This window comes from Canis lupus, chromosome 20 (genome assembly GCF_011100685.1).
Source record: "Canis lupus familiaris isolate Mischka breed German Shepherd chromosome 20, alternate assembly UU_Cfam_GSD_1.0, whole genome shotgun sequence".
In the NCBI taxonomy this organism is placed as follows: Eukaryota; Metazoa; Chordata; class Mammalia; order Carnivora; family Canidae; genus Canis; species Canis lupus.
This window is the reverse complement of record NC_049241.1, coordinates 24,468,462-24,480,738: the sequence shown is the minus strand read 5'-3', so window position 1 is coordinate 24,480,738 and position 12,277 is coordinate 24,468,462. Positions and strand designations below refer to the sequence as shown.

General features: G+C 38.7%; 1 long non-coding RNA gene across 2 annotated transcripts; it reads right to left on the bottom strand.

Annotated features, from left to right (window-relative positions):
* Window positions 1-510: 510 nt before the first annotated feature.
* LOC119864662 lies at window positions 511-10,502 on the bottom strand. Of its 2 annotated transcripts, none has more exons than XR_005374776.1 (3): window positions 10,367-10,502; window positions 7,725-7,809; window positions 511-796 (listed from the first exon to the last, which is right to left on the bottom strand). It is a non-coding gene; the product is annotated as an uncharacterized LOC119864662 (long non-coding RNA). The 2 variants fall into 2 exon arrangements; XR_005374775.1 differs by lacking the exon at window positions 511-796 and adding an exon at window positions 6,359-7,033.
* Between the last annotated feature and the right edge of the window lie 1,775 nt (window positions 10,503-12,277).

The following is a 12,277-nucleotide window of genomic DNA, read 5'->3' as shown; positions in this document are numbered from 1 at the left end:
TCCAATCAATCACTCCCCTGCCTGAAATGCTTCAATGGCTTTCCACTACCTCTGAAATAAAATGTATGCTTCTCATCATACCTTACAAGATTGGTGGTAATCAACTGCTACTGACCTCTCTAATGCCATCCCCTCCCACTCTACTACCTGCCCTGCTTCCATTCCCTACCTCCAATTCTTTGCCCTCACTCCACTCCATTGCTGGCTTTCCTTCAGTTTCTAGGATAAGAAAAACAGATTCTCGTCCCTGTGCCTTTGCACCTACTCTTGCCTCTGCCTGGAGCACTCATTCTCCAGTTCAGTGTGACTGGCTCCATTGGTCATTCATAGCTCAAATGCCATCCCTTTGAAAGAATCCTTTTAGACCTCGCCATCTCTACTCTTCCAACCCATTTCCTTATTCTATTTCTTTATAGGATTTCTAGTGTTTAGAATTACTTATTTGTATTTTTACAAGTTTATTATTTGGCTTTTCCACTGGAATATAACCTCCTTGAGGGTTCATTCTTCCAAAATAGAGTATTTTAAGCTTTTCACTCATTATCTCATTTTATCTTTATGATACATCTGAAAGAACCATTATTACCCCTGTTTCAAATCAAGGACACTGAAGCTCAGAGTTTAAATAATTTTCTCAAGATCATACAAATAAGAAATAGTAAACCCAAGTGGCCTGGCTCCAGAGCCTTCATTTTCATTTCCTTGCATGCTGCCCAAACAAATGAATTTGTTGGCTCATAATTGTGTAGTTCTGGACAAGTGGTAGATTGAACCTCTTAAATTTGGGCTTTCTCACCTGAAAAATAAGGATAATGTAGGATGTAAGAATAGTGTGACTGAGAGGAAAATTATGAGGTTATATCAGTGTAGATTTGGGATTCTCAAAGTGTGATTTCTGGACTAGCAGCATGAGTATTACCTGGGAAGTTGTAAAAATATAATTTTGCAGTCTCACTTCAGCCCCACTGTATCAGAAACTCTAGGGTGAGGCCTAGCAATTAGTGCTGTAATCCGTCCTCCAGGTGATTCTCATGCACACTAAACTGGAAGCAGCCACAACACATAGGTAAACCTTTCAGATAGCGTCCAGTACAAAATAAGTGAAAATAACAATGATTATTATAATACAGTTGGGTAAATAGTCCAGTAGTGTTCTCACTGGGGACATTGTTGACATGTTAGCAGGACAATTTCTTGTTACATAAGGCTGTTCCTCACATTGCAGTATGTTTAACATCCTTGGTGCCTAGATACTATATATCCATTATTGCATCTTCAAATTTTTTGACAAAATACGCCTCCCTTGCATTTCCAAAAAACACCTGTGGGGGAGTGGGAGACTCAGTTATGTCTCCAGTTAAGAACTATAGTTCATTAATCAGAATGGTTCCCTAATATGCTTCCTTGTTCAAGATTACAAATGTACTTCTGTCAAAGGGAGATTTGGATGTGAACTGGAAGAAATTTGAGTTGCAAAACAATGCTGATATTTTGGATTCCCTCAATTGCCTTTAAGGAGAGTGTTTTGTTTTGTTTTTTTAAGATTTTATTTATTTATTCATGAAAGACACACAGAAAGAGAGAGAGAGAGAGAGAGGCAGAGACACAGGCAGAGGGAGAAGCAGGCTCCACACCGGAAGCCTGATGTGGGACTCGATCCCAGGACTACAGGATCACACCCCAGGCCAAAGGCAGACACCAAACCACTGAGCCACCCAGGGATCCCTTTTTGTTTTGTTTTTGTTTTGTTTTGTTTTACCAGATTCTGCAGGGAATGCAAAGATGAGACAGAAATGGTTTCTGCCTTCAAGGGGTTTCAGTATAATTGGGTGAGTGCAAGGAATTGCAAAAATAATTATATTACATGGAATAGTGGAAGTCTGTAAGAGATGCCAGCTGATACTACAGTTCTGAAAGAGTGACCATTAACTGTATAGAAACTAGGAAGGATTGCTTGATGAAATCAGTATTTGAGATAAGTAAATGCCTTTGGCTGAAAGAATTTAGATTTCCTAAGATCCAAGTTGACGTGTACAATGACACTATGTCAATTTTTATGGATGAAAATAGACATATGTATGCAGATAAAAGAGAAAGAGATATGAAGACATGAAGCAATTATGAGTGCAAGAAATCCTTGCAGAACTTATGACCCACTGCTTCCCAGTACAAACAAACTGACAAAAGCTTTGCAAATGCTAGCACCATCTTTTTTTTTTTTTTTTTTTTTTTTTTTTTTTTGCTAGCACCATCTTAATAATCCTAACCATTCTGGGTAAATTCTTTTCAACAGAGATCTCTGTGTCTGCATATCAACCAGTGAGAAGTTCTAACAGCCTTTAAACAAATGCTGCCTCCCTCATCAGGAATGAAAACAGATGTTCCCATAGAATTTTAGAAGTGTTGACAGACTAGCCCCAATGTTTTCAACTTGCAAAATTCTCATGCTGTTCCTTGTTCTGGTGTCACTACAGAAATCTCAGGAAAGTGATCCCTGGGTGGCGCAGTGGTTTAGTGCCTGCCTTTGGCCCAGGGCGCGATCCTGGAGACCCGGGATCAAATCCCACGTCGGGCTCCCGGTGCATGGAGCCTGCTTCTCCCTCTACCTGTGTCTCTGCCTCTCTCTCTCTCTCTCTCTTCTCTGTGACTATCATAAATAAATAAAAATTAAAAAAAAAAAAAAGAAAAGAAATCTCAGGAAAGAGGTGGTAGGAGATAAGAGTAAATACAACCTGCAATGCTCCTTTGGGATGTTGGCATCTCCTTAAGGTTGGTATGGCAAAAATTTTGAGTGCCAATTCATATCAATTGTTAATGGCTGTCTGGAAAGGACTGTGAAGTCACAGTTAGTAAGAAAGAATGCCATAATTAATTAGCAATATCTTTCATGAAAAAAATGTTAATTTGTGATAGGGAACAAAGTTTGTCTCATATAGTTTCTATGTAAAGGTAAAAAAAATGTCTTATACTACTCTGGAAGGGATATTATTTGTTTTCTTTTTCTTTTTTTTAAAATATTTTATTTATTTATTCATGAGAGAGAGAGAGAGAGAGAGAGAGGCAGAGACACAGGCAGAGGGAGAAGCAGGCTCCATGCACCGGGAGCCCCACGTGGGATTCGATCCCGGGTCTCCAGGATAGCGCCCTGGGCCAAAGGCAGGCGCTAAACCGCTGAGCCACTCAGGGATCCCTTATTTGATCAACAGTATAATTGAATCTATTATATTGGAGACACTTGATATTGGAATTCTTCTGAAATATTTTATTTCTACAGACACATAGATCTCTGAAACACTTTCTTCCCTCCTGATAACATCTTTTCTCCATTCTGATTCAAACTGGAAGTAATAACTTGTTAGTTCATTCATTCATTCATTCATTCATTCATTCATTCATTCATCCAGCCAGTCATTCACTATCCTGATTATCTACTTTGGTATAATACCATTCCAAAACTTGGTAGTTTGAAACAATAATCATTTTATTCTTTCCTTTAATCTCTATGGGTCAGAAATTTTGAAAAGACTCTCCCAGGTGCTTTTGGCCAAGGGTCTCTCATGTGGTTTCAATTAGATGGGCTGGATGTGGGAGGGTGTAGGGATAGAGCAGCCAGGGGATGGATGGGCATCTCTTTCTCTCTCTAGATAGTTTTGGGCCTATCCATATGGGTTAATTTGGACTGCAAAGGCAAGATGTATCACATTTTGTGATGTAGCCTCTGAAGTTATACAGTGTCACTTCCACCATTCCACCATATCCTATTGGTTATAAGCCAATAAAAGTCCACTTACCTATACTGAAGGGGTGGGGAATTATTTATCACTTCTTGATAGGGATGTAGTTAGGTTTCAAAAAACATATGGGGGACTCCTGGGTGGCTAAGTGGTTGAGCCCTTTCAGCTCAGGGCATGATGCCATGGTCCTGGGATAGAGTCCCACATCAGGCTTCTTGCATGGAGCCTGCTTCTCCTCCCTTTCCCTATGTCTCTGCCTCTCTCTTTCTGTGTCTCTCATGAATAAATGAAATATTTTAAAAAACATATACGATGGCAAATTCTATTGTCACCATCTTTAAAATGATGATAATCCCTAGTCACAAATATTTATTGAGAATCTACTATGTTCCAGGCTACATACACTTTGGGAACACAGTGATAAGGAGAGACAAGGTCCTTTCTGAGGTTTATACTGCATTGAGGATAAGTGAAGAGGTAAACAATAGTAAATAAGAAAGCTAATTTTGGGTGATGATAAGTATTATGAAGAAAATTTAGAAAGTAGCGTAACTGGGTTTTAGGGAGCTTCTTTAGGTAAAGGTGACCAAGACAGGGCTCTGCTAGTGGAGTAACAGGATGAGAAGGTACCAGTCATATGGAGATCTGAAGGGACAGTATTCTAGACAAGTGGAAGAGTACATGAAGTAGGAACTAGGTTGCTAACTTTAGAGAAGGAGCAAAAGCCCTGGTGGCAGGAACACAGTGAACAAGGAAGAAGATGCCAAGGGATGAAGTCTGAGAAGTCTGAGTTCTTCAAGGCTAAGATAAGGAGCATGGTTTTTATTCCAATCCCCAAGCAAGTCCTTTGAGATGAGGCCCTTAGTTTATTCACTGTTGGAACCATAAGGCCCAGAGCTCTAATACATGGCAGGCACTCAAGTGATATCTGTTGAATTGAAAATAAATGAATGAACACCAACTCTCAAGTCACCATCTGTCCATATCCCGAGGCAAGCTTCTCATAGTGGGGATACCTTCCCAGGTGACAGTCAGGTGAGATCTTACTTTAAATCTTTAGCTTAAGATTGACTGGGCTACTCAATCGCATCTATTACCACCTAAACGAAGACACATAATAGGGAGCTAATTATAATGTGTCTTGCCCTGCTCTTGAATAAATATTTTATTGTGATGTTACAATTTGAATTTATTATCCTTTGCTAAGGAAGAAAATTAAGCATAATGAAGGCTGTTAGTCTCTTCTCTGTTCTGCCTGTATCCTGCACCTTACATCATTTCTACTGGTTTGATTAATGGGTTTAATTTACTTTGACTGGAGTATGTAGGAATCAGCAGAGGGGGGGAGGTTAGACTGTTAAAATCCTTTTAATTAGACTAATAATGTCAAATCTCCATGTGTTAGCAAGGGTGCACTATCAATTAGCTTTTGTAGGTGGTTTCTGGAAAGGTAGCAGAGTAGCTTTGAAGTATCCTTGGTGACACTAGGAGATCTGGCAAGTTGACAAATACAGCCTGGCATTACATATTTTCTCATGAAGAAGAACTTTTAGTATCTCTAAAGGTAAAAATAAATAAATAAATAAATAAACAAACAAATAAATAAATAAATATCACACATTATAGATGGACACATCCCTAGCTTGTTGTGTGGGATATCTTCTATTTACCCCTCCAGGCCTCAACTTCCTCATCCTTCTTTAATAGACCATAGAGAGAGGGCTTCTTGTACAGGTCTCTGTCTGCTGGTTGGTTTGGCCAATGGAAACCTCAGCAGGAGATCAGGGTATTTATTCTTTGATTTCCCTATGAGATCATTAGATGTATGTCTAAAGCAAGGTGTGTCCCTTGACCTAAGATCACTGCTAAGATCACTGCTCCTCAAGACAACTTTTCCTATATGACTCTCTGTCTCCAGATTCTGCTAATATCGCTCTACTTTGTCCCTTTTAGACCAAGGAGAGATATTAGTTCTCCCTCTATTATTCAGCCCTGATCCTTGCACTATCTCCATGACTCCCTGCATCCTACTCCCGCTTCTGTAAATAGTTCTTTTGGACATGAACTCTCCTTGAAATTGCCTGCTCTGAATATGCTGTTTCCTATTGGGATCCTGACTGATGTCCTGTTGTTAATGCCAATGTTTGATTTATTTTGTTATATTTTAATTTTGTACAAATTTCATTAAAGTCAATTATATCTTTTTTTTAAGATTGTATTTATTCATTCATGAGAGGCATAGAGAGAGGCAGATACATAGGCAGAGGGAGAAGCAGGCTCCCCATGGGAAACCCAGTGTGGGACTCCATCCCAGGACTCTGGGATCACAACCTGAGCCAAAGGTGGACACTCAACCACTGAGCCACCCAGGTGCCCCAACTACATCATTTAAACAGGCTTCCATGTTCTGTTTTTGAGATGAGATAGGATTATATTTAAAGAACTATATATTTTCATATGTAAGCTTTCTCCACTGCCAGTATTTGTCTTAATAAGAAGTCAAGAGTTTTTTATTGGCAGAGGGTGGGTGGGATACCATCTTTAATAGCTGAAACAAGTTCTTACAAAAATAAACCATTTTTAAAAATTTAAATTTCTCAAATATATTAAATAAATATCACCATTCAATCAATAAATTTGCTCTTGGGTAGGTATTTTTTAAATATTCATAAATCTCTATGAAAGGAGTTTAGATGGGCTGTTTATGTGGGCTTCAGTGTTTGGGTGAAGTAGATATTAGAAATCTGTTAATACAAATATCCATGTACATTATACACATGCACATAAAATGCACTGCAAGTTTTTTGAAGCTCCAACTATTTGAGGAGAAAAATGTAATAAAGCTTCTTAGCAGTAACTTCTGGAAGGTAGTCACACTTTTCTTTCTATGTATGTCAGAGAAAAGCTGAATCCATGAATCTCTGTGGGGAGAGTCCTCAGGCTCCTTGGCTGACAACTTCCAACTTCCATTCCCATGCATGTTCTCCATACCTAAGAGGTTTCAACATGTTCTGGGTGTCCCAGTTAGGGAGTGATGGGGCCTGCTAGTTTATCCAGTACCCATTTTTCAATTAAAATTTTTCTAACAGATTTTATTGGGAAAACAGAAATAGTGCTGGCCACATTGGAGCTCTGGCCAGAGAGACAGAACCAGAAGTTATTGGTAGGGTTTCTAGAAAGCATGTTTTAAAATTATGCCTTTTCCCCCATTTCTTCCTATTTTACACTGGAAATTAGATGTAATGGCTAGATCTCCAGGAATCATTTTATATCCATTTCCTTGAGAATGGATGCACATCCTAAAATGGAAGGGGAGAAGAAAGAAAATATGCCAGGATCCTGACGATATCACGGACCTACAGCAGCAACCCCCAGATGACTCACCACCAACCATGTTAACCTCTCTCTTGTTTTACCCACTGTCACTTACAACTTGGAGAAATCGATAAATACTCCTCAGAGGAAACTACCATGAGTACTCTGTGCCACTTGAGAGAATAGATTATTTTATGAAATGAGATGAATACACAGGCACAGCCATACTTTTCTACTTGAGTTTTTTCTTCGCCAGAGAACCCATCAATTCTTAGAATCTCCCTGTAAGTTTCCACGTCTAGATCTTTCTCCAGATTCTTGATATACTTCTTCACCCTAATGCTTCCTCATTACAATTTGCAATATTTTTCAATAGTCTTATTAAATGACATAATGTGTTTTAATATATGAGCATGGGTAATAATGTTGAACCTTTCACTTTCCCCTGCTAGATTGGGCATCTGTGAGGGCAGGGACTACTGTATTCTGTTCTTCAAGCATCTGGTACAGTGGCCATAACAGGACACAGGAAGAGATAATGGATGAATAAAAGAAGGGATCAATTAACAAATAAATGAAAATAAGTTAGAACGAAAGGCTTTTTAAATCCTGTAGCAATGAGGGGAACTATTCAAAAGAATTTAATTCTAATAGGGGTAGTGAGGAAGAGGCTACCTGAATCTGGTGTGTATATGATGTGGAGGAAGCAGGGGTTTGGAGGACCAGAAGACAGTGTCTGTAAACTTCATTCTGTCTTGTTCTAGAAGATGAAGTGTGACAAAGACCTCAGGTCAGGAGGAATGGCCTTGACAACCCAAACAATCTCTCAATTCTGGTCAACACCATTTATGCCCATCACGACAAGGACAACAAAATAATTGTTTTGGTCACTATTCCATCAACAAATCATTTCAACCAGTATGTACTAACAATGGGGAAACCAGGGCAACCACAACTCACTTCACAAGTGCATCTGCTACCATGGACCCCCCTGGCTCATCTGCTGGGATGTGTGAATTCTCTTCAGAAAGGAGCTCTCAAACCCAGGGGCCAAGGCACCTCTGGAGAGTGTCTCCTGGGTTTGCCAGCTGTCCTTTTAAGCATTCTTGCCCTTCTGGTTTCTTGTTCTGCAGACTCACTTATGAGAAGCGTTATGCAATCATTTGACCCTGAGCCAAGGACACACGCCCACAGAGGCCCCAGCTAATGTGAACATAAAGCTCTCTGCTTTGTGGGGGCTGAGTCTGCTGGGCTAAGCAGCTTCCTAGGACTATCAGAAGGTTGCTGTTACTCACTGTGCAGTTGTTCTATCATATTCTTTTCCTAAGAGATGGACGAGCCTTTGCAGACTAAGCAGTTATTTGCACTGCCCTAGTGCCACATGGGTTTGTTTATAATGTTACCAAAATGTGTTTCACATAGAATCCAGAGCTTTACAAGGCTCCATATGGTGATGTGTACTCTCTTCTTATCTGGAGATCTGAGCCACTGTGATTTATGTGAATCCACTTAGCTTTCGGGTAATAAAATCAAACCCACAACTGGTCAGAGTTTCTTTTCTTACATAAGCAACTTTGCTTTCTTTCAGACAGTGCCAGGCAGTGAGCAGGTTGGCTATAGGGGGAAATAATACAGATGGCATAGCAAAAAGGGACACTCAGTTAATAGTAGGGTGACTATGTTCTGAGGGCTTGACCTGTGAATCACTCATGTGTCGTTCTTTCAAAAACTTGATCATTTAGATTCATTAAGTGCTACATTTAAAAGGAACAAGACTGTTAACTGTATTTTAATAAAGTTTAAATACTTAAATATGTTAATATTTTATTAATAAATATTAGAATGTGGGGTACCTGGGGGGCTCAGTCTGTCAGGTATCTGCCTTCAGCTCAGGTTATGATCTCAGGGTCCTGGGATCCAGCCCTATGTGGGGCTCCCTGCTCTGTGGGGAGCCTGCTTCTCCCCACTCCCTGCTCTTATGCTCTCATGTCTCTCTCGAGCTCTAACTCTCTCCCCCTCTCAAATAAATTCTTTTTAAAAAATAAAAATAAATAAATAAACATTAGTATGTATTTGACTCTAGAAGTAGGTTATCATTACCATTGTTTTTAAATAGACTAGGACTTTGGAAGAAAACCTTGAGGGATTTTGAATCCTATTTACAACTTGTTTTACAAAGAGAAATACATTTCATTCACATACTTGACAACTCATATTTAACTATACATATCTACATTATCAAGAACATGTTTGCCTTGAGCCAGGGAAAACAGAATCCCAACCCAGTTCATACTGAATGCCTGCATCATAGAATACTGCATAGAGATGGACATATGCATTGGAATTATTCATGCTGCTTGTATACTTTGGGGGATGAACAACTTCAGAATTTTAGTATCAAATCTAGATTTTTTTTTAATTAACTGAGAGCAGAGGGGTAAATGATCCAAAACAGCAGAGAATCTAAAAATAACTTAAGTTTAACTGTGGAATATGTTAGACATCAAACTCCCTCCAGATGCATTTAGTTATGTTTTACCTAAATTCATATTTAATTAACTTGAGTAGTTATTAATGAGGGGCAAACTAAGTTATTGGGTAAATATGAGTCTGAAAGAAGATCAAGAGGTGACATAGATTCAAATACCAGATACAATTCCATTTTCTGTTGCTTTTTAACTTCTAGGCAAGCTTATTATATTAAAGGACCTTATATTAAGCTTATTATATTAAAGCACTTTTCGCATTGCTCTCAGAGAATAAATCTTTTGTTCATATGTCAGCAACTCAGATGTTAAAGGATTACAAAATACAGCCAAATGCTAGTTTTTATCAGTCCTAGCTACAATTAGCCCACCAGTTCATTCTATATTTCAAGCAAACTTAACAAATTAGACTTGCCCCCAAATGACTTCCAGTTTCCCAAATTTGTGCTGCACTATTTTCTTTGCCAGATAAACTTTCTCTGCCCCTGCCACATGAGTTAAGTCAGGAGGGTGGGGTAGCAATGACTTCTGAGGTTTGGAGTCTGATAGAGAGGACTCCCAAAATAGCAGTGTTAATTGCAAATAATAATTGAGCCCTTCCTCTATGACAGTCATCGTGATATGTGCTTGACATGTATTACTTGTAACATTTTGCATTGTGTTAGGGTCAAAATTATTTGAGGGCCTGTAGAGCAAAGACAAATCGAGTTTGTGTCTCAAACACTGAAAAGTATACAACATCTTCTATTCTGGAAAAATCTAAGATTCAAAGCAAGGCAGAGAGACAGAGAAATAATACTGGTAAGAAAGACAATTAGAAAAATAACTTACCTTAAATAAATAAAGTGCTAGTTTATGAGCTATCTTTGTCTTCCACATTTGCCTTGTTTTGTGACTTCATTCAAGTCCCAAAGTCTGTTTCACAAATCTTAAAGTCAGCACAAGCCTTGGGACTAATGTTACACACTTCAGATGACTAAACCCAGCTGTGCGGTACAATGACTGACCATAAAGTCCTTGTATCTTTGTACGGGACATTGCAAAACACAATAGATGGGATCTAGCTTACAAAGAAAGATAGAACAGACTCACTGAATTTTAGGAGACCATTGCATCCTGTTCTGCCTTTGGGTTGCCACTGTGCTCTGCTTGTTCTTCTACCATGAATTTCTTTCTGCATTGAAGGTTATACTTGGTATGTTTGTCTAATCCCTCTACTAAACTCTATTCAATTTAAAATGAGGGATGGATTTTATTTCTCCCTAGGAAAAAAGAATGACATGGCATTTAGCCCAGTGTCCCACACATAACTGAAACTCAATAACTGTCTCTCGAATTGAATTTTGCCCACAGCTCATATAGATGTGAACACACTTAACAGTTATTTAAGAAATAGTATAGTCTAATGGTCAACAACACATTACTCAAGTTCCAATCCTGATCCTGACCCTTATAAGATGTTTCCACTTGAACAAGTCTCTCCATGCCTCAATTTCCTCCCAAGTAAAATTATACTAATGATGGTGAGTCTCAAATATGTTAATACATGTAAAACATGTCAAACAATGCCTGGCATCCATGTACCACTTTAACAGATGTTTTATTATTATTATTACTATGATATCATTCCTAATTTAATTGCCCAGGAAAATTACACTGGATTGAGGTTCCAAAGGAAGGGGAGATAAAGCTTCCATGAGTTAAGAAGAACATTATTTGCAAGTGATCACAACTTTACCTTCTATCTTCATGCCCACACAAGAGGAGAAGGGGAGAATAGGAGAGAGGTCTTCCATATGGAGACCCACTATGGAAATGTAATCTCCTATTCTCTATCAAGAAAGGGCCCTTGCCCAATCCCTCATTGCAAAATACTCATAGCAAATTAAACAGACAGAACTTGTGGAAGGGTAGAGTATGGTTTACCTCTCAAAATGCCTGAGCTTTTGCTGGGCTTTACTTACGATTTCACTTTAATTTGGAATACAAGACTCAGGAATGTTTTGTGATTGCTGTCTGGTCAAGGACAGCAAACAAATCTAGTGGATAACCCTATCCCATCAGATAGCAGAAAATCACAACTTAGGCTTCCACTTGACTGACTAGCAGTCTATAAATTATTATTTTTCTTTTAAGTGCTGATTAGGGATAAGATGCCAAATTTACTTTGAAAAGCTTAAGAATAGTAGGTATTCCACAAACCAATCAACCTTGACTTTTCTTCATCTGACCTCCCTCCCACTCCCACTCTTCTTTCTCCTTAGCCCCCATCTTACCATACCTCTCTACACCTGTGAGGAGGGTATGTATAATAGGATCAATGAGTTGGCCAGAGGGGCCCAGCTCATCCTTTTTCCTAACTCCTTGAATACAGGTCTTGTTTAAATACTCATTAACTGCAAACATTCCTTAGTGGAGCCTTTAACACATTGTTTAATCTTTAGCAGACCAAGTAGACCAAAAAAATAAGGATTTGGAAGAATTGAGATAAATGAGATAATTTTGGTTTATAGCTATGCATTAAAACTTATTCCCTGGGGAGAAAAAAAATATATATATATATATTCAAGTCCACAAGGAACATCTCTCTCTCTCTCTCTCTCTCTCTCTCTCTATATATATATATATATATATATATATGTGTGTGTGTGTGTGTGTGTGTGTGTAATCTCAACAAAATCCTCCAACTAGAAATTGCACAGGTTTGTTGGACTAGCAGAGAGGAAAATATGTAACAGTGTA